Source organism: Musca autumnalis, unplaced genomic scaffold (genome assembly GCF_047663935.1).
Source record: "Musca autumnalis isolate F117 unplaced genomic scaffold, ASM4766393v1 scaffold_1, whole genome shotgun sequence".
NCBI lineage: Eukaryota > Metazoa > Arthropoda > Insecta > Diptera > Muscidae > Musca > Musca autumnalis.
In genome coordinates this window covers 290711117-290738146 of record NW_027411644.1, presented here as the reverse complement: position 1 = coordinate 290738146, position 27030 = coordinate 290711117, and the positions used below count along the sequence as shown (strand labels likewise).

At 37.1% G+C, this 27030-nt stretch overlaps 1 protein-coding gene across 1 annotated transcript in view; it reads left to right on the top strand.

Annotated features, from left to right (window-relative positions):
- Octbeta2R (Octopamine beta2 receptor) overlaps nt 1–27030 on the top strand; it is a 653741-nt gene that overhangs the window by 378303 nt on the left and 248408 nt on the right. Inside the window, exon 4 of the mRNA XM_073961606.1 lies at nt 2524–2596. The gene's annotated coding sequence lies outside the window, so the exon portion shown is untranslated. The remainder of the gene's footprint in view (nt 1–2523; nt 2597–27030) is intronic.

Here is a 27030-nt window from a genome sequence, read left to right as displayed (position 1 = left end):
ACACTGTAAAATGGAACAATATTTGTTTTAATTTCATATTCATACACTATAAACATGGACCAATATTGGTTTTAATTCCATATTCATATATTGTCATTTAAATCTGAAAAGTGTGCAAAGTTTCAGTTCGATAGGTCAACTGCAACTGTGTTAAAAATGTTTTACCAGATTTAAACTAAACGGACACCAAAGACAAAGACGGCCACCGAGTTAAATAAAACACTGTACAAATTGTCTTTTCCTCATATATATACTTTGATATGGCTACAAATGTACATCACCAAAATAACGGTTTTAGACCCCAAGTAAGTTTGGACGTAAATCGTTTCAGAAAATTCGGAGTCGATTTAGCCATGCCCGTCCGTCTGTCTGGCTGGTGCGCACGATAATTCTCGAAGTTCGAAGATGGGCCATATCGGTCCACTCCTTCGAGTACCTCAAAATTCGCATAAAGTGAAGTTTAAAGCTTCTCTCGGATCGTTTTTTTTTCAGTAGGTTGTCCTTAAGGCTCTCTTTACGATAGTACACCTTTTTCTTGCTTGTTTGGTATATGTCAATGATTTGGTATAGCTCCACTTTACGGTACCTACAGATTTTAAAGCAAACTCGTGATACAAAATCAATATATTTTATATACGGCATAAATATTGTAATATCTCCGCTTTTAGTAGTCGTATTCCAAAAAAAGCCCGTCAATGGATGAGGAAAATATCACCTTTACTATAATGCAAAACTTATTGGCACACAACCCACTTTCGCATTTGTTTGATTTTAATTGTACTGACGAGTATCTCAGGCTTGGTTGGATGCATTTCAACAATGAAGACATTCAGAGCTCTAAAATGTTCCCAATTGCGTTATTAAAATTGGTGAAATGCTTGTGATGTTGAAAAAGACTCTGGAATATCGCTATTTCACATTTATGAAATTTTGTTTCCATGTCAGATATTTCTGCTTCTTGATAATAAAACTGAACCATCTGACCTTTAAGTTAATACAAAATGTGGCATTTATGGTAAAATATCGGAGTTATTGCTAAGCTATCTAATCTAAGCTATCACAATTTCAATATTTTAAAAATTTTACTTTAATGACAAATATCTTTGCTTCCATTTGTTGTATTAAAGACATGTGAAATGTTAATCAAGAAGACCAGCAAAGCTTTCAATCGGTACCAAGTAGATGTCGACAGTAGTCAAATATAAAATTAAACATTAATTATTTTGGATCAGTTCGCTTTAAGTCATTTAGTAGAAAAGCCCCGCTTTTGTATCTCCCTAAAACATGATTACGGGAAAAAGGCATAGGGGGTGACCCCCACCTGTGAAACACAATTAAATCCATTTTAACGGTTTTTATAGATGCTTTTTTTATTTCAAAGAGCACATCTTAATCTATTTTGTACATTTTCCTTGTAGAAAAATATTACGTAGTTTTGTGGCAATTGACCTTCTTACCAAGCCCTGTTTTTATTAAAGTGTTTTGCGGTGCCAACTCTAGCTCGTAAACTTATAAACCGATCGTCATATATTTTTGTACGCTTATTTAGAACATAAAGAACAAGTCCTTCATCGATCGATTTTTAAAAAATATTAAGTTTTACAGAAAGGAAGAACTAGTTTTTGATGTCCTTGATAAGCCCACAAAATTATATAACAATCGGATTGGTAGTTTTGGAGCTTGAGTTGACACCGTTTTCAAAATGTCACTTCGTGAAAATAAATTTTCGTGTTAATAAATTTTCCCTTCAAATACCCTTATCTCAGTCAATTTTGTTCCGATCAACTTGAAGGTTTTACCATATACATATTATATGCAACTTATAGTTGAAAAGAGGCCGATACAAAATTTTCGATTTTCTGAAATTTACAAGTTGGGGTCAACCCTTAAAACATCTCCTATATTAAACCTGTTTGGAGTGAACCTCGTGTGATCTCCTGCAGATTTTACCTATTCACACTTGCCAAAAATAATGTCACATGGTCTCAGTGACATACACATACACAACAAATTCTTTGACGTACACGTATACATCTATCTAAATTTCCAAACACATTGCTTCACATCTTCTTTCTGACCTTTCATTTACATCAGTAACAATAACAACAATAAAAACAAACAATTTCACATGACAAAAAAATTGAATTCAAACAACAAAAGGTTTCAATTGTAACACAAATTGTTAACACAACACACACTAACCATACAAGGACAACGACAAACGATAGCATTTATCCCTACACTTAAGGACTTGCGTGCGTGTTACTGTATCTCAAGGATGTAATCTATTCAAATGGAAAATCTTTAAATTATACTAATGCTGAAATGAATGAATTTGTAGGGAACCCATCGAATGAACGAAAGGACACACATACATTCAAAAATATCTCTAAGTAATATAACATGTAATCTTATTAAGTGTGTTTGTGTGAAAAGTTTTTATCAATTCAATTCAACATAAATTCAATTATAATTAATAAAATTGTAATCTTTGTTGTTTAAATTTTCATTTTTTTTTTACAGATACATAACTGGTTGTATGGGTGTGTGTAATGGAAGGAGTTTGTGATTATTTACGGATATAGTTCAATTTGGGGTGAGTAAAAAAATGCATTTATATTTTTTATTCATAGTGAATGGGTCTGAGAAGAATTAAATAAGGGGAATCTTGAATATTGAAGTACGTAAATTGTTCTACTTTTTAAATAAGTAAAAATGCATTTTAATTTAAAGAACTTGAGGTTTTTTTAATGTTATTTGTCCAGGCCGAACATAAAGTCGTTTTCACTAGCTTTATGTTTGGTTCACATAAAACTTACTTACTTAGTTGGAACTCTACTGAACATTTCTATAAGCCGAAATAAGAGAATATTTCCATTTTATTTGTTGTTTTATTTTTCCAATTTGTAATACCGTGTTTTTCGATCTCTTCATAACGGATGTTGTTTGCTTTGTTTGTGGCGGTGGTGAAGTAGACGAAATTATGGTTTCAAATCCCTTGTCGAAATAAAGGTTTTAGACCCCAAATGTGTTTGGAAGAAATCCGTTTCAGACAATTTGGCGTCGATTTAGCAAAGTCCGTTTGTCCGACTGCCTGGAGCGCACGATAACTCGATTTAGTCCAAAATTTGATTCTCTTAATATTTTGTCGAAACTATAGTACTTACTTACTTAGCTGGCCCATTACAGAACATTTGTTCCATAAGCCGGACTAAGAAAAGATCTCCAACTCTCTATGTTTCTGGAATACCGCGCCTTGTCATCTCTTCATCCACTTCTTTGCGCCATCTGTTCTTTGGCCTGCCAATTCTGCGTGTACCGCCATGAGGTCCGAATTTAAACGCCTTTTGAGCGGGTTCATCATCGCTCATTCTTATGATATGGCCTAGCCAACGCAATCGTTGCATCTCTATAAGTTTATCTATACTAATGTCGTTGTTTAGCAGATACAGTTCGTGGTTCATACGACGTCGATTTTCACCGTCAACGCATATTGGTCCATAGATCTTTCGAAGAATTTTTCCCTCAAACACACCAAGCACTGCCTTGCCTGCTTGCGCAAGTACCCAGGCTTCTGAACCCTACATCAGCACGGGTAGTATCAGTGTTTTGTAAAGCGTTGTTTTTGTTTGACGAGATGTGGTTTTATTCCTATACTGATTACTCAGCCCGAAGTAGCATCTGTTGGCCAACACTATTCTTCTTCGTATTTCACAACTGATGTTGTTGGTTGTGTTTACGGCGGTGCCGAGGTAGACGAAGTCTCTTACTACCCCAAAGTTATAGGAACCAACGTCAACAGTTGACCCGATCTCTATGGACGCATTGCGCGACGACACCATTAACTTTGTCTTCTCTCCGTTTACTGCCAGACCTACTTTAGCAGATTCCCTTTCGACTTTTTCAAAGGTATCAGTTAATTCCATTATCGATCGACCTATGATGTCAATGTCATCGGCATAAGCAAGTAACATATGGTTTTTGGTATATATTGTGCCACTTCTTTTCACCTTCGCATCTCGTATAACCTTTTCCAGCAGAATGTTGAAAAGATCACAAGAGAGGCCATCCCCTTGTCTGAAACCTCTTTTGGTACCAAACTCTTGGGAGAGGTTCTTTCCTATTTTAACTGAGGACCTCGTGTCAGTTAAAGTCATTTTACAAAGCCGGATGAGCTTTGCGGGGATACCAAATTCAGACATGGCTTGGAATACCTTTGAACGCAGCGGGCTGTCGAAGGCTGCTTTATAATTGACAAAAAGGTGGTAGATGTCGATCTGCATATCTTGGGTCTTCCCCAGGATCTGTCGTAGGGTAAATATCTGTTCAATGGTGGACTTGCCAGCTCTAAAGCCGCATTGGTATTGCCAAATTATTTCGTTGACCATAGGCTTTAGTCATTCGCACAGTATCCCTGACACAATATTGTAGGCAATAGGGAGAAGACTTATGCCCCCATAGTTATAGCATGTAGCATTATCTCCTTTCTTGTGGACATGGCACAGGATGCTCTGATTCCAATCATGGGGTGTTCGTTCTTCCTGCCATATGGTGTCGCCTCTGGTTTTGTACAGCTCGGCCGGTAAGCCATCGGCTCCTGCTGCCTTACTATTCTTCAGCCGGGTTGTTGCTGTCTTTACCTCATCTTGGCTGGGCGGTATACATCCAATAACATTTTCTGGGATTGGATATGTGGTATCTTCGCCGTCTTCACTACTATCTGATACCAACGGTTTGGAAACATCTTTCCATATCCTGAGCACACTATCTGTATCAGTTAGCAATTTATCTTGCTGGTCTCTACGGGAGGATGTGCCAAAACCATCAGTTTGATGTTTCACTCTTTCGTAGAACTTCCAGACTTCATTCCGGCTCCTGTACATCTCGACTCTATTACACTCCCTCCTTTTCTCTTCTCTCTTTTTCCTGCGGAAAGGACGTTTCTCATCTCTCTTTTTCTCCCGATACCCCTCTCGTGCGCTACGCGTTGCTACTGATTTTAGAGTAGCCCTATATTCTCTTCGGTAGCACGACAATCGGAAGAGTGGGAAAACAAACAAGAGTGATGCGAATACGAATAATTATATTTGTTTACATAGCCAATCCTCTTTAAACGTCAACCTCATCCGCTATCTTCTTGCGACTTGGTGTCCTCTGTTTACGCAAACGAGGCTCTGGCGACCGATCATGGGCGGTATAAACTTAACTCGTTGCAGGAAAGAAATACCTGCACAATACCAAAATATATGTAAGAGCCAACACGAACTACTTGGTGAATGGGGTCTGCAGATATCTGCGTTGGCGGTGGCGCTTACAAACTGCCAAGAAGCTTACGCTCGTGCTTAGACGTTGTTGACTGCCAGGCTCTCTAAGCTCTTCCTTGTGCTCACAAGCAAAGAAGAAATCCTTACGAATTTTGTCACCAAAAACATGAAAGAACCGAAAGAAATTTAATTCTCCCAGGAGATCACAGGCATATGCAAAATCCTCCCGCAACTCCCGCAGGCTCCACGTGTCTGGGATGGAGCACTTCATGTTCGGACAGTATTTCAGAAATCTCTCGAGGAACTATGCTTCTTAAGGAGTTAAGCGGAAAAGAAGAAAAAGCAGCACGACACTCCTGATCATACCATGGATTTCTTGGTGGAGGTCTCTGGTATACAGGTAAGGAGTTTGCGGCTGTTTGCATGGAGAGGGCAATATTTGACCATAGTGCTAATATCTTATCAAAATATTTGTTGGGGACCCCAAATAGCCATGTCCGATGGAAAGACTAAAAATTAACTTTCAACCATTTCGGAGGGATATTGGACTAAAACCTTCAAACTACCGAAAATCGGGAGGTACAGTTCTATTAAGACGTGGACTTATACTGGCAAATTTAAGGTTGAAAGTTGTTTAACCCCAACGAAGACTTAATGGCAAATTTCAGCCATTTCAGTGTACCGATAATCGGGATGTACCGGGCTTATGGGGGCTACATGAAGACATGGACCTATACCGACATATTTAAAGGGGGAAGTTGAATACTTCCAACAAAATCTTATACCAAATTTTACCCATTTCGGTGGGATATTGACCGGTCCGACCGTCCGTCTATTGAAATCAAGATACAGCTCGCAATTTCTAGTATAGAGCTTTATAATTTAGTATAGACATTTATATTACTCCTAGCATGTTTGCTATTGAATTTGGGCTATATCGGTCCACGTTCTGATATAGCCCCCATAGAACGTTACCTCCCGATTTTCGGTATTTTGAAGGTTGTGACCTCAATATCCCTCCGAAATGGGTAAAATTTGGTATAAGATTTTGTTGGAAGTATTCAACTTCCCCCTTTAAATATGTCGGTATAGGTCCATGTCTTCATGTAGCCCCCATAAGCCCGGTACATCCCGATTATCGGTACACTGAAATGGCTGAAATTTGCCAATAAATCTTCGTTGGGGTTAAACAACTTTCAACCTTAAATTTGCCAGTATAAGTCCACGTCTTAATAGAACTATACCTCCCGATTTTCGGTAGTTTGAAGGTTTTAGTCCAATATCCCTCCGAAATGGTTGAAATTTATTTTTAAGTCTTTCCACCTGAAATTTGTTGGTATTGGACAATGCCTTCATGTAATCCACATAGAACGGTACCTCCCGACTGAAGGTTTTAGCCTCATTATCCCTCCGGAATGGCTGAAATTTGGTATAAGTTTTCGTTGGGGGTATAAAACTTTCCACCAGAAATTTGTCGGTAGAGGTCCACGTCTTTATATCCCACATAGAACGGTACCTCTCGATTTTCGGTATTTTGAAGATTTTAGCCTCATTATCCCTCCAAAATCGTACAATTTAGTTTTTAGTCTTCGCTGGACGTATAGAACATTCCAAAACGTTTACCAACGGACCGGTATTTCCCCAATTTTATGTATTTTGAGGGTTTTTTTCAAATGTTCGAACCGAGGGTATATACTAGGCCGGGGCGATTTGTGTGGAAGGAAAAAAACCTCAATAGGCCCTTCGCGTTTCTGATTCCTGGGATTGAACTGAGCAAAAAAGTCTACTGGACCATATGAATACGATGAAAATCGAGCCTCTCGATTTTGACTTTAAGTTTTTTTATCTACGTTTTTTTGACATCTTGGCATATAACAGCCAAACCATAAAAATTTTCGAGCCAACACAAGGACTCGCATTGTAGCCAAGACAGTAATTAAGAACTCTCTAATACATCGCAAAAGCATTGGAACGCTTCTTCAGGCAGTTTTAGTCTTGAGAAAGTGCAAACTTTTCGGAAAATATCGATAAATGGCACTGTGCTACAAAACTTGACCAGAAAAATATTCAAGCGTTCTGATGCAAAATTCCATCGTGTTGTAGCAACTTGTATTCACTGCCCCATACGACGCTATAAGTTTCATCAAGGGCAAGTCCATACTTCCTAAGAAAATAGCCTGAAAGGTACAAAAAACCTCTATGACACCGTGTGTAGTGGTTGGAGCGCAAGATATCTCTCGAACGGATCTGCCGATTCAGTCCAAAATGTAGCATTCGTAATATTTTATGTAAACTTAGTTTAAGTTCGAATATAAGCCATATCGGTTCACTCCTTCAGGTACCTCACACATGTTCAAAAATGTTCGGAAAAATTGTGCGCATGTTAACTCTTGATGGGATCGACCGATTAGGTCCATACATTACACATCCTAATATATCTATCAGATATAGATCAGGTTCGAATATGAACTATATTTGTCCGCTCCTTCGGATACCTCCCACACAAATTTTTGGATAAATTCACGTTAAGACCTGCCCTCGAATCACTTTTATTTTAGATGAAGCAACTTGCATTCTCTCACGGTAACAGTTTTTTCAGGGGCAAGTCCATACTTCTAGAAAGAACAGCCCGAAAGTTGTAAGAAACCCCTATAGCACCATATGAAGTAGCTGGAGAGCTCGAACCGAATGATGCGTTCGTCCTCACTTTGGATATTGTAATATTTCCTCGAATATTAGATGAAATTCGATGGTGGTGCTCATAGGTCAACTCCTTCCGATACTTCCCCCACAAAAGTTGGAAAATATCCGCTAAAATATATCATAGACGTAGCAACTGATTTGGTCCAAATTTTGGATCTCTAAATATTGTCGAAACTTAGTTTATGTTCAAATTTGGGGTCTATCTGTCCAATTTGTGGTACCACCCACACAAATGTTCAACATTTTTGTGTGGTTAAGGGTCTGTTCGAGGATCCTTTGCACATTTTTACCTAAGGTTTTCCTAGTGGCCCTGTTTACAGCAATATTATGTTTCCATCCTATCGACATCCACGCATATTTTTGAGCTTTAATCCTACCCATACTTTTGTCGGTTCATATGCCCAACATTTTGAAAACCCCCCTAAATACATACGTTTTTTTGGGAAAAAAGAACTTCAATCCGCACAGGCTGAGGGTATATCTCTGTCGGCAAAGCCGACTGATACTTTTTTACTTGTTCTTCAATGGATTTATGTAAGTTTGTGGTTTCTCTTGAAGTCATTAGCCAGACATTTGTATACATTCCTTTTTTCCATTGTCCCTAATGTATTAGGGTATTATTGCCTAGGGCATGTTTACAACTTGTGGCTTATCGATAATATTTTATTTTTATTCTCTTAATTTTTCCTGCGAAAATCTATATGCAACTTATTTCATACACAATTTATTATTCTCCGGAAAAATACCCAAAAATATAAACCTAAATAAATAGAAAAGGCACCACATTGACCACAAGGGTATTAACTAACAAGGCCTAAATACACAAACAAAACTTAAACTTTATTATTAATATGCATTGGATGAAATGGAATCGAACGGATGGCAAATCACTGGATATCATTTATCTTGATTAGCAAATGTCAATAACAGAAAATTCAAGAATATTAACTAACAAATCCAGGCGCCAAACTTAAATTGGTATTTTATGTGAATTTTACAATGGCAGCTATAACAACAACTACAGCAACAATTGGTAGGCCAAAGCCAAAGAAAACAATCACCATAAAATGAAAACGACAATCAGTGTCTGCTAAAGTCCAGACACTTTTGTTCTATTCATTAGTATTTGTTTTCTTTGGTTGTTATTGTTATGATTATCATTATTGACTCTAAACTTCAAAAGTGTCTGCCTATAACTGACAGGTAGAAAATTACAAAACTGACAGACAGACATAAAATATTCTAGTTATCTCTGTGGAAAACTTAATAATCCAAATCAATTTTTTGTTTATCTGTTTTGGCACCGTTATGCCTCATAAACTCTTAAATAGCTTCTTCTTCATCTTCTTTTCTTTGGCATAAATTTCAAATGTTTAATACAACTCGGCACTAAGTGCTTGATATTGGGATTTTTTATCTACAATTAGATTCAGCCAATTTATTTTTAAGGGTTTATTTACTGTGTCTCTTGTCCTTGGTCGTTAAAACGAAGACATTGACGCTCATTAAACTGTTTGGCCATAAATCAAAATTAAAGCTCTCATTTTAAGACTAGGACAGAAATTTTCAGCAGAAATAAAGTTTATGTTGCCTTTTAAATAAGAATAATATTTTGATTTTATGACCGCATAATTAAATATACTCAGTCGGGTGTTGTGCTATTGATATCCTAAAGGAAATTTGTTCAAATAAAATTTAAGGTAGGCATGTAAGATGCCAGTTAAATTTCAAACTGCTCGCATTCTTATACTTTTCTGGCAGGGGCATCGATACCCAGTTTCAAACCCAATTACAAAATAACAGTTTTTTATAGTAATTTTTGTCATCGTAACTAGTAAGGACATGTGGCAAAGAATAACTTGTTATTCTATGGCCAACCGAAGTTCAAAAATAAGCTAAAAGACTTATGTTGCAACACTAAAAAAGCAAACAACATCTAATGGACATTTCCTGTAAGTACATATTGAGACTACAAAAACCCTAGTTGGGTTTCGAGTTGATAGATCGGGTTTGGGTTTTATAGCCTCATCTATCCGGGTTAAACGACCCTTTTTACCTTTATTTGAAAATTTTGTCTTTCTTAGGCGAAGATCATTTTAATATTAATTATACCCTCAGCCTTTAGGCTAAAGAGGGTATATACACTTTGATACGACCAAAATGTGCCTCATCGAAATAATGGTTTTAGACCCCAAGTATGTTTGTACGATATCCGTTTCAGACAATTTTGAGTCGATCTAAAAATGTCCGTCCGTCTGTCTGTCTATCTGCCTCTCTGGCTGGTGCGCACGACAACTCTCGAACGGATCAATCGATTCGGTTCAATTTTTGGGTATCGAAATATTTTGTCCATATTTGATTTAAGTTCGAAAATGGGCCATATCGGTCCACTCCTTCAGGTACCTCCCCCACAAAAGTTCAAAAATGTTCGGAAAAATTGTCCGCACGATAACTCTTGAAGGGAGTAACCGAATTAGTCCATACTTTGCACATCGTGACATTTCTACCAGACATAGATGAGGTTCCTATATGGACCCTATTGGTCCACTCCTTCGGGTACCTTCCACACAAAATTTTGCTTAAGTGCAGTTTAAGGTCTGCTCTTGAATCGATTTGATTTTTGTTGCGGAGTAACCGATTCAGTCCATACTTTGCACATCGTGACATTTCTACCAGACAAAGATGAGGTTCCAATATGGACCCTATTGCTCCACTCTTTCGGATACCTCCCACACAAAATTTTGCTTAAGTGCAGTTTATGGTCTACTCTCGAATCGATTTGATTTTTGTTGCGGTCACTTGTATTCACTACCCCTATTACGACGATATAATTTTTTTCAGGAGCAAGTCCATACTTCCCCAGAAATCAGCACGAAAACTGCAAACAACCCATATAATACCATGTGGCGTAGTTGCAGCGCATCAAAACTCTCGAACGGATAAACATATTTGGTTAAAATTTTGGGTCTTTCATTATTTTGTCCAAACTTAGTTTAAGTTCGAAGATAGACCATATCGGTCCACTCCTTCCGGTACCTCCCCCACGAAGGTTAAAATTTTTTCGCAAAGATTGTGGGCATGATAACTCTAGGAGGGAGTAACCGAATTGAGCCAAACTTTGCTATTGGTAATATTACTTTCAGGCATAGATCGGGTTCTAATATGGACTGTATCGGTCCACTCATTGGGGTACCTCCTACACAAAATTTGGAAAAAGTATAGTTGAACAACTCCTTTCTGATCTTATTAATTTGTGATGCAACAGGTTGCACTTGCGGCCCCTGTTACGACGTTGTAATTTTTTTTCGTGGGCAAGTCCATACTTCCTAAGATAATGACCCAAAAAGTCCAGAAAATCCTACCGGCACCACCTAATCTGGCTAATGTGTAAAATAACCCTGTAAGAGAGGAATCGATTTAACTCAAAATTTGTAAATCGTATTATTTCCTACAGATTTGTATTAGGTCCGAATATGTACTACATCGGATCACTCCTACGGGTATACCCTACCCAAAGTTTGGAAAAAATGCAGTTTAAGGACTCGTCTTGGATCATTCTGAATTTGGTTGCAACATGTAGTTTTTTGCGTCCATTTCCATCCTGGAAAATTTTCCCAACAGCTAAAAACCTACAGAAGTATTGTGTTAACTTTTTTGCTTCGGGTACGTGGTTGAGGGTACATCTCTGTCGGTTCAGCTGACTGAAACTTTCTTACTTGTTTTTTAATTAATTTCTCGTTGGAATCGACCTTAATGATCAATAATGCAAGTGAAAAAGGAAAGCCGACGATTCGAACCCACACTGATCGCGGCTTTATCTCAGAAACTAATAAAAATTTTGCTCTGCGGTCTTCAGCAATATGAAACCCTAAAAAAGTAGAACTAACATGTCAAGGAGAAGAATTTGGAAAAACTCAATTTAGCGCATCAAAATCGACAAAATACACGAAAATTTGCCAAATTCTGGAATTATGGTCAGTTGGAGCTAAACTATTGGAAGTTTAACCAAGTAATTTTCCAAATGATGTGCCCAGCAATTCTACAGAACATTCTGAAACTCTAAAATACTTACTTCATGGCGGTATTTCAAAGCATACATTCTACGTGACGTAGGGGGTGGAAGATACCAAGGACCGGTCCTGACCGGTTTTAACATGGCACAGCCCAGGATTTAGCTTGGTCCCTCTTTCATCTCAAGTGGACACTGACTTCCCAGTGGTGTCACCTGGGGAACTGCCTTTAACACCCGCTAAAGGTAGTGAGCTAACATGTGCCGCGCGTTCACCTATAAGAACGTTAAAAACTTGGGTTTGGGCGTCGGGTTAGTAACCCTCCCCTAGAAAAAACAGCCTACTATGAAAAAACGAAAGAAAAGAAAAACAAACCCCTCTAAAGTTGACGAACCCCGCAAACGTTTTAAGGACCATGATCTGCGAATCTGCACCTGGAATGTTCGCACTCTTTATAGAGAAGGTGCAGTCTTCGCATTGGCAGACGTACTTGAAAAGTACAAGGCCGATATGACTGTCATACAGGAAATACGATGGATTGAAAAAGGCGTCACAACAACACCTATAGATGTCATGACGTAAAGCATGAGTTTTGGTTGCGGATTCGTAGTTAGTCGGAGACTAAAACATCTGGTATCCAGACGTGCTGCAATTCGAATAAAAGCTAAATTCTTCAACATCAGCTTTATTTGCGCTCAGGCTCCCACTGAAGAAAAGGACGAAAAGACCAAAGATATATTTTACGAGCGCTTAGAAGAAACATATGATCGTTGCCCTGCACATGACATTAAAATCATTCAAGGAGATTTTAATGCCAAAATTAGAAAGGAGAATATCTTTGGCCCAACAATCGGGAAATTCAGTCTCCACAGTGAAACATCTGACAATGGTATGAGGCTGATAGACTTTGCAGCTGCAAAAAACATGGTAATTAGCAGTACCAGATTTAATCATCTCGATATTCATAAGGGCACCTGGTTTTCTCCAGATCAAAGAACAAGTAATCAAATTGATCATGTTGAAAAATGCCGCATATAGATCTACTTTACAATCAGTAGCAACGCACGAGAGAGATATCGGAAGAAAAGGAGAGAAGAGAAACGTCTTTTCCGCAAGAAAAAGAGAGAAATGGAAAAGCGGGCGTGTGAAAAAATCGAGATGTACAGGAGCCAGAATGAAGTCCGAAAATTTTACCAAAGAGTGAAACATCAAACAGATGGCTTTGGTACAGGCACATCCTCCTGTAGAGACCTGCAAGATAATCTGTTAACAGATACAGATAGCGTGCTCAGGATATGGAAGGAACATTTCTCCAATCTGCTGGTATCCAATAGTAGCGAAGACGATAATGCCACAGATCCAATCCCAGAGGATGGTATAGAATGTATACCGCCCGGCCAAGATGAGGTAAAAACAGCAATCAACCGGCTGAAGAATAATGAAGCAACAGGAGCCGATGGCTTACCAGCCGAGCTGTTTAAAACCGGAGGCGATGCGCTGATAAGGTGTATGCATCAGCTAGTTAGCACCATCTGGCAGGAAGAACGCGTACCCGACGATTGGAATCTGAGCATCCTACGTCCCGTCCACAAGAAAGGAGATAAGACTGTATGCTCCAACTATAGGGGCATAAGTCTTCTCCCTATTGCCTATAAGGTAGTGTCAGGGATATTGTGCGAACGACTAAAGCCAATGGTCAACGAAATAATTGGACCATACCAATGTGGCTTTAGACCTGGCAAGTCCACCATTGACCAGATATTTACCCTGCGGCAAATCCTAGAGAAGACCCCAGAGATGCAGATCGACACATATCACCTTTTTGTCGATTATAAAGCAGCATTCGACAGTCCACTCCGATCAAAGGTATTCCATGCAATATCTGAATTTGGTATCCCCGCAAAGCTCATCCGGCTTTGTAAGATGACTTTAACTGATACTAGGTCCTCAGTTAAAATTGGAAAAAACCTCTCCGAAGAATTTTGTACCAAAGGAGGTTTCAGACAAGGAGACAGCCTTTCGTGTGACCTATTCAACATTTTGCTGGAAAAGGTAATACGAGATGCAAATGTCAAAAGAAATGGCACAATTTACACCAATAGCCACATGTTACTTGCTTATGCTGATGGCATAGACATCATAGGACGATCAGTAAAGGAAGTAACTGATACCTTTAGGAAAGTCGAAGCAGAATCTGCGAAAGTGGGTCTGGCGGTAAACGGTGAAAAGACCAAATTGATGGTGTCGACTCGCAAAGCGTCCATAGAGCTCGGACCAACTGTGGAAGATGGTACCTACAATTTTGAGGTAGTATTTTTAGGTATTTTTAGATGAGACCATAAAAACTAAATCAGATCTAACAACACAAAACCCAAATAGGGGTTTTGTCGAATAGTTCTGTACTTTCAAAAATTCCGTAGTAGAAGTTGTTTGCACACATTTCCCTTGAAAATGTTGCAGAATATTTATACCCTACACCACTGTGTGGAAAGGGTATTATAAGTTTGTTTTGGTAAAAATTCATGTAACACCGCGAAATATTCATCGGATACCCCCCGTCCGTCTGTTCATTTTAAATTGTAATCAAACTCCAGGCCGCAATTATGGACCGATCGTCGAAATTTTGTATGGAGGTCGGGTTCAGACCAGAATAGATCCCTATTTTTATTGGTGATGATCGTAAAATATTTAGCGTGTGCAATGGACGAAAATCAAAATATTTATCCAATTTTGTAGCGGCTCTGTAGGTCGCAATAATAGTCCGATCAACGCGAAATTTTTAATAAAATTTTTAATAATGGAATGTATATCGTCGGTGTCATGCCTAAGTGTTCCATACGCCATTTTTGACTTTTTGATATAGAGGTAGGTTCTAGGGTTTTCCGGAATGCTCTTTCTGAATTTTTGCTCTAGTTTCCGAGATATCCACACTTCGACGCGAAAGCTTAAACTTTTTTCAGGTATAAAATTACAAGTTTAAATACGCATTTCAAAAATCAGATATTTAATTTTCGATTTAGAAGTTTTTAATTTATTAAGGCAAAGATGGAAAAATTAGTTGTCTCTTTGGTCCATGTGGTGTACAATATTTCGCATTTGTGTCATACGTGTGGATATGGAACAAATCGACAAAAATTCTATTTTTAAGAAATTTTCTATAACTTTTATATTTCAATACATATTCAATACATATTTCTCCAATTGGATTTAAAACATACATTGCAGCATGGGTCGCTTTGCCACATTTTTTTCAAAATTATTCCTCAGCCAGGCAACATCAAATTTTCTTCAGTAATTTTGGCGTCATTTTCTGAGTATTTCAGCCATGTAAAGCTTCTTTACAAGTGGTGTCTTAGGAAACGCCGTCCGGACTCCATTGCCCTTTCTCGAATGTTTGTGAATCAATTATTATATTATTACTAGCTGACCCGGTTCCGCGTTGCTGGCCCGTCGTGTAAGGCTTAGTAATCTATCTACAATGTATCTATCTAATATTAGGTCTGTACGATCACCCAAAAAGTTGTACAAATTCGTACAAATTTTTACTTAATGCTATTCGATAACAAAATTATCCAGGAAAAGAGAGCTAGTTTGGAGAGTTTTGTGACAGAGAACTTGCAAATTTTTGCTGGGAAAATTTGTCCCGCAAAAATTTGCAAGTCTGATCAGCTGACTTTTAATCACCTGTTCAATGTAAACAATTCGAAATGTTAACATTTTTGACCAAGAAAATTTCACAATTGCACATTTTTTTAGATTCTAAAGCGTTGTGGATAGGGTTAAAGCATTAAATAAGTAAACTGCAATTTTAAAATTTGTGTTTTTGGTCCGTTTGGTTTAAAATATCAAAAGAAACCAAACACAAATTTCATACATTTTCGGAAACGGCTGACTTTCTTGCAAGTTTTTGCAAAATGCTGTTCGATAACTTTCTGCAATTTTTCTTGCTTGAGAGAGTAAAATTCACTGAAAGAGGTTGCTGGAACTGTCTGAGTAATTTTTGCTGGGAAAGTTATCGTACACACCTATTGATATTTCTAGATATTCGAACCGAATTGACGATAAATCGACGTTTTGGTATAACCCTCATGCAATGGTATCTCCAGATGTAAAATATAATTTTACTTTAATTAAAGCCCCCACCATAATATGAAGGTTAAAATTAACTTTATGATTCTGTTTGTAAACCATCGGAATATTCGTGGGAGAACCTATAAAGTATATATTCGTGATCAACCTAAAAATAAGTGAATATAACGATGTCCGTCTATCTGTTGAAATCAAGATACAGCTCGCTATATTTAACAAGCTCTATTCAATTTTGTACAGAAGTTTTTATTTTTTCTCGTAGCATGTTTGGTATTGAAAATTGGTCATATCAGTTCACATTTTGATATAGCATCGACAGACCGCCCGATTTTCGGAATGTTCAAGGTGTTAGCCGCATTATCCTATCGAAATGACAATACTTTTGAATTTAGTCTCCCTTGGAGGCATAAAGCATTTTTGCAAAGGATTATCAGCATAGGTCGACGTTTTGGTAGTACTACCCTAGAACGTTACCGCCCGAGTGTCTATATTTTGGAGGTTTTAGTCTCATTATCCCACCGAAATGGCTGCAATTTAGTATTCAGTGTGGGTATAAAACATAGAATATTCGGTTAATGTCCAGGTTTATAAATAGTCTTTAATGACCGGTACCTTTCGATCTTCGGTATTTTCAAGTTTATAGCCACATTATTCATACGAAATGGCTATAATTGGTACTTAGTCTGCCTTGGGGGTATAAACCAATTCTACAGGGAATTATCGGAATATAGGACGGTACCTCCCGAGTTTAGATAATTTGGAAGTTGTTTATTTTTTGTCTTCATTGTGGGTATCAAACATTCCCACATAAAATATTCGGTAGAAGTTTTTTATGTAGCCTTCATTGAACGATACCTTCCGATTTTCAATATTTTCAAGGTTTTAGCGGCATTATTCAACAGAAATTGCTATATTTGGTATTTAGTCTTCCTTGGAGGTATCAAATATTGTAGCGGAGAATTGTCGGTATAAAACCTTGTTTTCATTCATAAAACCTAAACCTACCGATTTTTTGGGAATTTTGAATGTTTTAGCCACATTATTCAACCTGAATGGCTTAAACCTGATTTCAATATAATTTATGGTGGTGTGCATAAAAGTTGGTCGAACTTAACGTCGTTTTTACTTCTTGTTAACAGAAAGATGTTTCATTGAACACGATATTATTTTGCACTCCTAAACATGAAAACATCTGTGATTTATGAAAATGACAAAATGCTATTGGGTTTATCTAGACTTTGATGTATTAAAAAAAACGTGGTCTTGATCGAGTTATTCCAAGCACTGAAGTCAATGTTCATGCCATGTTTGCTGTCTTACCTACTAAATTTTTAAATCTAATCAGTAGGAATAAAGCCTTCAAAAATTTTACGCAATCGCGGTATTCTGCTTCCAAGACACCTGTTAATAGCAGAGGCCACAATTGCAATTGTATTAAGTACCAATACGTCTAATAATCTCTGATATTTAGCGATTTGTTAAAACCCGTTGTTATAGATGCAGCGAATTTCTGGCCCATCGCTTTAGTGACCAATGTACATTTTTTAGACGTTCTAGTTATTTAACCATCTTTGAAATTATGTTTGCCTGATTTCTCAATAGATTTTTTTGAAATCTCGGTCAAGGGACATTTAACGTTATTTGGGTTGTACTGTATTCCAAAATGTGGGGTTGATCGCGCTTTCTCAATTATTGAAGCCAGTGTTTATAGCGTTTTTGTAGTCACGCTTACTAAAATTAAAGACATTACCTATAATTTTTAAAAAATTGGGCTGACCGCGATATTCCACTTCCGAGATGACCACACAGGATCAAGACAGTTATTACCATAGTATTCCAATCAATTTTTAAACAATACGTTCAAATATATCCTTAATTTCACGTTTTCTTAAAAAATTTTGTGGGGGAGGTACCCTGGTCACTCCACTGACCAGTATAAAAAATAGCTAAAAACCTATTCTCAGAACTAAAAACTCCACATACAAAATTTTATCGAATTTGGTCCAGCCGTTTCGTAGGAGTTTAATTTCGAACATCATGGCAGACTCGAAGAATTTTATATATATATAGATTTAAGTTTGGTGTGACACGGTGCCCGAATCCACAAAGTTATTTCTTAAAATGAGTTTATTGGTTCCATAAAGAAATTTTGATTTGTGGAAAGCTAATTTCCACGGGTAGTGGTGTAGGATATCACATGGTCGGCCCCGTCCAACTAAAACCTTGCCTTACTTGTTTTTGTTTGACGAGATGTGGTTTTGCTTTTAAACTGTTTATTTAGACCAAAGTAGCATTTGTTGGCCAATACTATTCTGATTTTTGTTCTAACAACTTGTATTCACGCCCCCCATACAGTTCATCAGGGGCAAGTGCATACTTCCTCAGAAAGTAGCCTGAAGGTTGAAAAAATCCCTATGACACCATGTGTAGTGGTTGGAACGCATGATAACTATCAAACGGATCTGTCGATTCGGTCAAAAATTTTGGCTTCGTAATATTTTAACAAAACTTAATTTAATTTCGGAAATAAAACATATCTGTCCACTCGTTCAGGTACCTCCCCCAAATAGTTCAAAAATATTCGGACAAATTGTGCACCCGATAACTCTTGATGACAGTGGCCGATTTGTTCCATACTTTACCCATTCTAAAATATCTACCAAATATAGATAAGGTTCGAATATGGACTATATTTGTCCACTTCTTCGGGTACCTCCCACACAAAGTTTCGGATAAGTTCACTTTAAGACCTGCTCTCGAATCACTTTGATTTTTGATTGCTTGGCTCAAATTCATTTATTACCCTCTATTACACTTTGATTTTTGTTTAAGCAACTTGCACCCTGGTCCCAACCTGCGACAAAAATCGAAAAATCGATATTAGCAAATCTCTGCGACAATTCAGCAAATTGTCTCTAAAAATATCATATTTTAATATTCCAGCACGGTTTTTGTAATTCATAACGGTAGTTAACAAAACAAATCAGAAAAAGTTGACATTTACGTATGATCTCTTAAAAACTTTAAAAACACCAGTAAGGTTGTGACTTCTTACAAGGCAAGTAACTCAAAATTGAAAGGAAAAATTATTTTTTTCACAATGGAAGTTTTAGTACAAATTTTTCTAATTACTTTTACATAAAAATTTGTACACATTATTCGCATAAAATGTGCTGTAAATTACATTTTTTATAATTCTTTTTTGTGGATTTTTTTTCCAAGCCCTAAAAGTTGAAATTGAGTTTTACTAACTTCGCCATCCTTCGCCACTCTCCAATTTTTTTGGAAAATGTTCAAAATAGTTTCCAGTTTACAAAAAGTTTGTTTCCAGCTGCATATATTTGCATTTCCGTGTATGACATTAAAAATACTGACGATGCCTCTGGCCGTTTCAGTGAATATGCCGTATTACAGCGTTCTCAGTTTCTTCGTTGTTTTGTGTTTTAATTGTTTGGCTTTTTCTTTAAAGATTTAGACATTTGTGTTTTGGGATCTACTTTTGAATGTATTTTTATACCCTACACCACTATGTGGGGAGGGTATTATAAGTTGGTTTTGGCCAAAAAGTTTGTAACGCATCGAAATAATGGTCGTAGACCCATACTTATATATATATCAAAATGAATGTCTCGACGAGCTGAGTCGATCTGGCTATGTGTGTCCGTCCGTCAGTCCGTCCGTCCGTCCGTCTGTCCGTCTGTCCATCTAAACCTTGTAATCACGCTACAGGCCGCAATTTTGATCGGATCGTCACGAAATTTTGGGTGTGGATGAGGGTCCCGGAGGGGAAGAAGCCTATTGATTTTGGTGATGGTCGGATAATATTTAGGGGTCGGAAAGGGCAAAAAACTTAGGTGGATAAAAAGACAACGTTTTTTTCCAAAGCCAATATCTCAGCTTCTGTATGGGGTACACCAAAAGCAAAAACTGACAATGAAAGCAGAAAATATCACCTTTCTAATGATGTAAAGTAGGTGCTCATAGGTGATCAAACAACGAAGATATCGCAATAATAGCAAATAAATCCCCAATTTTCATTTTTGCGATTTTAATTATATTGACAAATATCACAGCTTTGCACATTGGGCCCAATGACAGGTTTTTGAGCCAACAAGTCACTGGAAGCAGCTAGAGCTACCAAATTTCGTTCCAATGTTTTTAATGGGCATAAAAGTACTTCTGCAAAATTTGGTAAGAATCGGTTCAGATATAGATATAGTTTTCATGTATATGTTTCATCCGATTTAATCCGATTTTATTTTTAAGCCCCACAAAGGTCAAAATTTGCATCCGATCGCCTTAAAATTTGATATGGTAAATCCTGTTCAGGTTAGAATCAGGTCCTGATTTGGCTCTGATTGGTTCAGATATATATCTACATATATATAGAAACCTTTTCAGGTATACCATGATGTTCGAAATATAAATCTTCTGAAATGGCTGGACCGAATTTGATAAAATTTTGTTTGTAGATTCATAAGGTCTGAGAATAGATCGTAAGGTACTTTTTATACCGAAAAATGGAGGGGGTGGGGGACCTCCCCCACAACAAGTTTTAGCCAAACGCGAAATCTCAGAGATTATTAGACGCATTGGTATACAAAACAATAGTAATTGTGACCTCTATCATTAATTTATGTTTTGGAAGTAGAAAACCGCGATCGCGTCCGTTATTTGAAAACTTTATAATTACAGGTTAAGATCTTGAAATTTAGTAGGTGTTTGTAGTACCAGTTATTAAATTTAAAGATCTAGAATATTGAAGATTTCAATGCTTGGTGTAACTCGGATAAGATTACTATAAAATTTGGCGACTTGTGTCATATTGAGCATCGTCCAGTCCCAACCCAGTCTAATAAATTAAAATATCCACATTTTTAAGTGTCACGCTATCTGTAAGTAATTTTCTATAAGTATTCGGATCCATACGGACATGAAATTTTTTTACACATATAGTACTCACTATTACCTTCTATCAGATATATATAGTTTCGACAATACGTCGCAATACCGCGAGTTTTATTCCAAAAACTATTTAAACTACAATACGAACTACACAAAAAATACACCACAAGTCTACTTCAAATATTCCTTACAAAATCTAACTTCTTTTACTTCTTAATCAGAATATTAATTTATATACCTTTACACGTTTTATCCATTAAAAAAACTGTTTATTAAATCAGCGGTTTTTAATTGCCGAGCGAAACAAATTTGTTCTTCGTTGGACAAATTTTTATAAAATTTTACAAAGTAACATGCAATATCTTTGACAGCTCGGTATGTGACCACGAAGCGTTGCCAGGTTGAAATGATTTTGTTTCTAAGTGGCTCAAAGTGTTAAGAATCTAATCCCGTTACTAATTTATACAAATATATGACTTCAAAACTAGACTTTTTGCCTCAGAAACCTGCCATTGGGCCCAATGTGCTTTGGTTGAAAATTTTCCAAAAGCAAAGCCTGACTATGAAAGTAGAAGATCCCATCTTTACAATGATGCAAACTAGGTCGGCGTAGGTAACCAAATAACGGAGACATCGCAATAGTCGGTAATACATCCCATTTTCCTATTTTTTTGGAAATCACGCTATAGGTCGCAATATTGATCGGATCGTCACGAAAATTTCAGGGTTAATGGAGGTCTCACAGATGAAGAAGCATATTGATTTTGGTGATGGTCGGATAATATTTAGGGGTCGGAATGGGCAAACACTTATTTGGAGAAAAGTCAACATTTTATTTCAAAGCCAATAAGAGGTATATCAAAAGCAAAACCTGGCGAGGAAAGTAGAAAATATCACCTTTACAACAATGTAAAGTAGGTTGTCGTAGCTGCTCAAACAACAGAGATATCGCAATAGTCGGTAATGCATCCAATTTTCCGATTTGTTTGTAACGCTACAGGTCGCAATTTTAATCGGATCGTCACGAATTTTTTGGGAGTTGATGCGGGTCCCAAATAGGAAGAAGCCTATTGATTTTGGGGATAGCCGGATAATATTTAGGGGTCGGAATGGGGAAAAACTCATTTGGAGACAAATTCAAAGTTTTAATCTTTGTAAATATATATGCTTTTAGTAGGGGTATTCCAACGTTAAAGCCTGTCAATGGAAGAAGAAAATATTACCTTTACATTGGTGTAAAGCAGGTTGGCGAAGGTGGTCAAACAAGGGAGATACCACAATAGTCGGTAATGCATCCAATTCTTCCATTTTTTTGCAATCAACCTGTAGGTCGTAATTTTGATCGGATGGTCACGAAATTTTGGTTGCTTATGGGGGTCCCAGAGACAAAGAGGCATATTGTTTTTGGTGGTAGTCGGTTTATATTCCCTAAAAGATAAGTTTACCGGTGAAAAGCTTATGCACAGGGGTAGTGGTGTAGGGTATCACATGGTCGGCCCCGTCCCGACTATAGCCTTTGCTCACTTGTTTTACATTTGTATATTTTTGATATATGTATGATGCTACATATAATATGAAAAACAAGTAAAAATGTTAAGTTCGGTCGCAACGAACTTTATTATATCCCCCAACATGAAATATTCTGACCTCAAATGGAATAATTTGTTTCCTTTCATGTTCACTCGGAGACGTTTTTTGACTAATAAGAACTCCAAATGGCAAATTACAACCAATTCGAACCGACTATGTAGACAAAAACTTCACAATACCGGAAACAGGTAGGTACCGTAATATGAGGCCTATACCGAAACTTGGACCTAAGACCACAATTTTTGGCGCAGAAGGTTCTTGATCTTTGAGAACTCCATATGGCAAATTACAACCAATGCGGGACGAAAATGTTGATAAAATCCTTAAAATACTTGAAATCGGGAGGTACCGTAATATGAGGACTATACCGAGACCTGGACTTAAGACCACAATTTTTGGCGCAGAACGTTTTTGAACATTGGGAACCCCAAATACCAACGTAAAGCCAATTAGAACCGAAAATGTAGATAAAAGCTTCAAAATACCTGAAATCGGGTGGTACCGCTACAAAGGGGCTATAAGAAAAACTGGACCCATATTGATGATTTTTTGGCTAAAGTATTTTTTTTTTTAAGTTTTTGCCTTTTTAGGGGCGGAGGCCATTATTTGTGAGATTTTAATTAATTTAATTTAAATAATTAATTTTTTTTACTTATTTTTAGCATATACTGAAAAAATCAGATTGATCCGACGATTATAAATATTTTTGTCGCGCTGCCTCAATTACGACGGTTAAAAATTTTTCTGGGGCAAGTCTATACTTTTTCAGAAAACAGCCCGAAAGATGTAAAAAAACCCTATGTCACCATATGTACTGGATGGAAGGCACAATAGCTCTCAAACTGATAAACCGAATTGGTCCAAAATTTGGCCTTCGTCATATTTTGTCCAAACTTAGCTTTAGTTCGATGATGGGCAATACCGATCCACAACTTCCCGTTCTTCCCCCCAATATTTCAAAAAATTCACTAAAATGTTATGCGCGATATCTCTTGAACGGGGCAACCAATTTGATCACATCTTTGGATCTCCTAATGGTCTGTCCATATTTAGTTTAACTTCTAAAATGGCCCACGTCGGTCCTCTCCTTAGGGTACCTCCCCCACAAAAGTTCAACATATGTGTCTAAGTGCAGTTTAGGGTCTGTTCGCAGATTCTTTGGAAATGTACACCGATGCTGTTCGTTGTTGTCCTGTTTAAAGCTATAATATGTTTTCCGTGGATAAGACCATGCTTCCTGGCATACTAGTGCTAAAGTTATACGATGACCCTCTGAAACGAATAGTGTGCGAATATCTATCAAAAGGATAGGACTATGAAAATAAGATCCACTATGCCGATCCATTTCTTTAAGTACCTCCTCCTTAACACTTTTAAACTTTAATCTTAAACCACATTTTTGTAGGCAAGTTCAAATGTCCAAAAATGGCCCCAAAATTATGAAAAGACCCTAAATACAATCGATCTGTCCGTAGATGAAAGTTTCAATTCACATTGGCTGAGGGTATATCTCTGTCGACAAAGCCGACTGATACTTTTTTACTTGTTTATGTTTATATTTTTATTCGGCTCTACGTAACTGCCAAGTATATACACATGTTTAAATATTTATTTCTAAAATCCATCATCAAAATTTATATTCATGGAAATCTCACTTTGGCTATCATCATTACCATAATCATGGTGGTGATAAATCTGATGATTTGTAGTTTCCAATAAGGATACAATAATAAAAAATAAACACATGGATAACATATATACACATTTTATATGTCTATGCATGCACATATCCATCATCGGATGAATATTTAACACCAGTTAATAGTGCGTATAGCATTAAATTGATAAGCGTTGCTGTTATTATTATTGTTATTATTGTTAGTATTGATGCTTGTATCTTTAGTTCAAATACTATATTCAGATTTTCTATTAAATATGTACGGGTTTGTGTGAATATTTCTGTGTACATGAGGAAGGAAGCTCATTCAAGTATAAGATAACCATAGAAATCTCTTGCAAGACATAAAGCCAAACATACAACAGAATGCTGACAATGTCAGAGATCCATGGAAATCAATTGCCTGTTTTGTATGGCTTAGACAACGATGACACTGACGACCACGACAACTAAGACGACAACGAGGAAGACATAGGATAGACAGACATACATAAATGACTTTAGTTGATATTTTGGACAATGAATAATGGATTGAATGTCAGCCGTATACAAATACTGAAATTGATATGGAATCCTAGTATTAATGGCTGTGTCAATTTGCTGCCATGTGAACATAGTAAATGTTTGGATTAAAACAAAAACAAAGTAAAAGAGGAAATATTTATATAACAAAGGATATTATTAAGTGATTTATACTTAAAAGAGTAATCTATGTAATAACGTGGCAAATTTAGTAGTTATGGTGGTTCATTTAGTGTTTCATTATTGAAATTAAGGGGTTGTGGAATAATGGGTAAATTGATGGGTTTTGTAGCAAATGTGTGTTCTTTAAGGCGATTTGATATATTGGGTGATAGGGATCTTGGTAAGCATTGGCGCCAAATTCGTAGAATATTTACAGAGAGTCTGGGAGTAAATTTAAGATGCAAATCAAAAAGATAAAGTTTAAAGTCAATGGTAAGGTTAGTAGCTTATATAATAATAATTGTTCCACAAACATCCCATAAGGGATAATTGAGACTTCTCTCATATCAATGAGTGCACCCCGATTCATATTAACTCAATGATATGGGACCTACAGTTTATCGCCGAGTCCGAACGGCGTTTCTAAGACACCACTTTTGTAGAGAAGTTTTACATGGCTGAAATAATCAGGAAATGTCGCCAACAACTGAGGGGTATTTTGCCACCGTTGAAAAGTGTTTTGATGTTGCCTGGCCGGGTAATCGAACCCACGACCCTATGTGTGCAAGGCGGGTGTGCATAACATTGCACCACGGTGGCACCCAAGGTTAGTAGCTTACACGAAGGAAATCAGCATAAAGGCCCTAACTCAAAGAGCTCGCCGCTTGCTTTGTTCGCTTTCCAAATGTTAAATTATACACAAATCTAAGAGCGTCTTTGCGATCCGCCGCCTTTCTCCTTTATAACTTGTCCTAGAAGAAACATATGACAAAATGTTATCACCGCGTGTTAGCGTTTAGTGCCAAACTCATAGATTTCCAAAGGCAGCGTTTTTTGTGGAAGCCATAAAGATTGAGTGAACAAATATCCACCACTATAAAAACAAAATTGCATTTGAAAATTGAAAAATTTCAATGACAAAGAAGCCACTCCACAGCCGATATTTGTGACGAGCCGATAAACCAACGGCGAAACCGGTTGTGTGGGCTCGAATCTTCGGCTTTCCATTTCACTTGAAAAAATCATCTATCATTAAGCTCGACTCCAACGAGAAATTAATTACAAAACAAAAATATTGATTGAGTTTTGGTCTTAACTGTGAGAAAAAGGCTACTTACTTAGTAGGCCTTCTACAGAACTTTTGTCCTATAAGTTTAAGTAAGAAACGATTTTCATCCCTCTCTATTTGTTGATTTATTCCTCCAAATTGATAGAGTTGGGTAAACTAGTTCCTAGTTCACTGTACTAGTTCCAAAATGTATGAATAACGTCTAACGTGTGAAATTACGTATACTCTACAAATTGGAGTACCGCGATTTTCGATCTCGTCTTCCACTTTTTTACTCCATCGAAGCCTTAGCCTTCGCAATTGTTGTGTTTCGATACGTTTAACTAGACAGATGACATTGTATTACCTATACAGCCCGTGGTTCATACGACGTCGATATTTGATTTAACGCAGATTGGTCCGTATACCTATTTTCCAGTTTCCGAACGATATCGGCTTTTAGTTCACAAAATGTTTTTTATTATTATTTATTTAGTTTAAATGATATTCGTTAAAAATAATTAAAATATCTTCGTTAAAAAAAATCAAAATCAAAATTTTCGGTGAATACGACTGTGAGCCCTTGCAAGAAATTTCAACATTATTTAATGCAACTAAATTTTGCAGGCGACATCTCACATAGTACTGCCATATCGAAAAACAACCTTTTTGCAGAGTTTCCACATCCATTTCGCCACCCACCCATCTGGGATTAACGGCGCTTTGGGTGTCTATGGTGACGATATGCTTTAGTCGTTCACACAATATCCCTGACACTACCTTTTAGGAAATAGGGAGCAGACTTATGTCCCTTTAGATAGAACAGACAGCCTTATCTGTTTTTCTTGGATACTGAACAGTTTGAGCACACTAGCAGTATTAGTAACCAGCTGGTCTCTACAGGAGGATTTGTGAAGTCAGGTAGAATTTTTGAACTTCATTCTGGCTTCGGTACGTCTGGTTTTTTTACACTTCCTATTTTATTATAGCAGAAAATACAATTCTCCTCACTCCTTTTCTCTCGATTACCACTCGCTGCATTTTTCTCTTTGGTAGCTG